This window comes from Nyctibius grandis, chromosome 2 (genome assembly GCF_013368605.1).
Source record: "Nyctibius grandis isolate bNycGra1 chromosome 2, bNycGra1.pri, whole genome shotgun sequence".
NCBI lineage: Eukaryota > Metazoa > Chordata > Aves > Nyctibiiformes > Nyctibiidae > Nyctibius > Nyctibius grandis.
Genome location: NC_090659.1, coordinates 29,834,693 through 29,837,431, shown reverse-complemented (window position 1 = coordinate 29,837,431; position 2,739 = coordinate 29,834,693).

The window sequence follows — 2,739 nt, the reverse complement described above, 5'->3', positions numbered from 1 at the left end:
ACAAAAGTTCTGCTGCCTGTCCCAATACTCACACTTCAGGTGTTTCAGCCATATCACTCTTCAGCATCTTTGACAAAAAGGTACTGAATTATTACCTTCCCTCTCATAGGTGAGGGGAAGGAGGCTGCAAGGCAGAGGACCTGCAATGCAGTGGATCTGCAATGCAGTTTGGAACCGAACCCAACTCAGATACCATTCCTGAAACACAGAAGTCACCATTCATCTGTCCTAGGATATGCTGCTTCCACCAAGATGAACCCATCATCAGTGATAACATGCCCCTGGCTTCTGTCCACCATGAACACCTGCTGTCGAGCTGTGTGCATTTATATATTGTCTTGCAGTGGCAGGCCTAACATATTCATTCATTTATGTATTAAATCTTATAGTTCAACAGTATGATATCACGGATCTGAAAAAGCAAAAGAAAATGGACCGAGAAAAGAAGGCAGAAGAAGTAAAATAAGCCACAGCAGATAAAAGATATTGTTGAATATACCTTTTGTGATTTTCCTATTACAATTCAAAACTTAGCTGAATGCCTGTATTTCACTAACAATTCATACATTCCTCATAGAAATTATGAGTTTCTATACACCAATCAAACCAGTCGCTCTAAGAGTAGGCAATGGCTTACTATATTGCAGAGCCATTTGGTTTATTGTGGGGGAACTATGTACAAACCATGCTCTTAATGAGACACTGAACTACTGTTTTCCACCTGGTTGCCTGCACCCAGTGTTTCTCCTCATAAATCAAAAATCTTGGTGTAAGTGTTCACTGAACAAAAGAAAAATCACAAACCTTAGCCTTCCTGTAGGTTACAATGCTTGTTGCATTGAATTCCAGACAAACACTTGGCTTTTTTGGATACCTGGAAGATTTAAAGTCCTCTTGGAAGCTACCACCTGTTGGAAAAGCCCAAGAGTACTGCTTTCCATCAAAAGAGCGCCAGGAAATCACTAACACAGCAGAAAAATCTTCTGTTATCTCCAAAATCCCACTGCATCTATATATTTAACACAAAAAATGTTGACCTGGGAAGTACTCCTTGAAGGTACAGAAACAAGGAAGCATTACAACTACCTGTCCCCAGACAAAACACCAAAATATCAACTTAAAAGAAGATTTTGTAAAGTCCCAAACAGTTTTGCTTTGGCTATGTTTGCTTGAGTTTGTACACTCCAATTTTCTGTGTCACTTGCAGACCTCAAGATGTTTGTTTCCACCAAGTGCTGTGTAGCTTGCTCCAGTTCAAACTGCATTTGGGTAGGAACAAACCTAGGCTCATACACCACCTTCCACACATTTTCTCTTGTTCACATGTCGTACATCCAGCCACACTTCATCTGGTTCAGCAGCAGAGTGCAGGCCTACTTTTATGGCAGATACCAAACACATTGTGAGATGCCGCTTAAGACTGTCAAGTCTGCTGGGACATCTTTGGCATGCCAAGGGCATGCCAGCTCATGCCAGGCCAGTGCTCCTATCATTTGGCATGTTTGGATAGACAAGGTCTGAGTAAGGCACCCTCACCCTGTGCTTAATTTCTTCCCTGGTAAGCCAGTGGGCCCCTCTGACCTTGTACCAACATGTAGGCACGCAGATGACCTAAAATTCAGGCATTAAGCCCAGGTCAAACCTTTGGGTGGTATGCCCCCTAAAGCCACATCCACTACAACCAGAATTTTAATGCAGATTTCAAGAAATATACCTTCCATCACCTCTGGCTTGCTCCCTCACTTCCCAGTGGCTGTGGGTTCGTGGTTCCCTATGAACTTCCTCCCCCATTGTACTTGCAGTTCAAAAGAAAACAAATCTTCAGACACTCCTCATCCTTCCCCCGCCCCCTGCCGCCCATCATACTCACTCCCTGCTCCAAATTCCTTTTCCTTTACTTGATTTTCACTCTGTGTGCCCCACCCTCGTGCCTGTTCTCACTCATTGCAACAGTCCGCTGAAACCAAGGCTTCTGCCCTCAATTCTCCTACTGCTTTCTGATGGCCGCCTCTTCTTCATGCTGCTGCCTGCTCACGTGAGAGGTACCCCACGATGCAGAGGATGACAGTATATTACCAAACAGAAACAACACAGTACCACCTCTTCAGTGTTTTAAACATGCATTTCCATTTTTGCAACACTACACTTCAGGTTCAAAAACAGTATTTGGTGTTCTCAGGGTGAAAAGTAACCCAGCTTCCAGAATCAGAATAGAAAAAGGTACTAGTTATTGGAAATGTGAAAAAGAAAAGTGTATATAATGAATAAATTTCCCCACTGGAACAAGGTGCTCAGTATAGACTCCCTTCAACACACAGCCTTGTTATTTAACACCTTAAAAGCAATTTGGTTTTCTGATGTTACAATAATTGCATTTTTATAAAGGCATTATGGGCTGTGTGACACCCAGACACCCACCCTGTGCTATTTATTCTACGGCCAGGTGCGATGGAGGGGTTACACCAGCAAGATCCTGCATCTCTCCCTCTCCCCACCCCTCCCGCTCCGCCCCTGCCTCGTATATTTTGATAAGACTCCTTTAGTATGGTAACTGAATACCAGGCATATTCATTAGCCTAAGCAGAGTGTTCCTTCTCAGCCCACCCAACAGAAAACCAGGCCAGTTCCAGCTGCATACATATATATTCCACTTGGAGCAAAACAGGCACATTTGGTTAGTGTAACAATTTTTTTTATTTCAGTTACTTTTTCACATATAACTTTATGTAAGCTACAAAA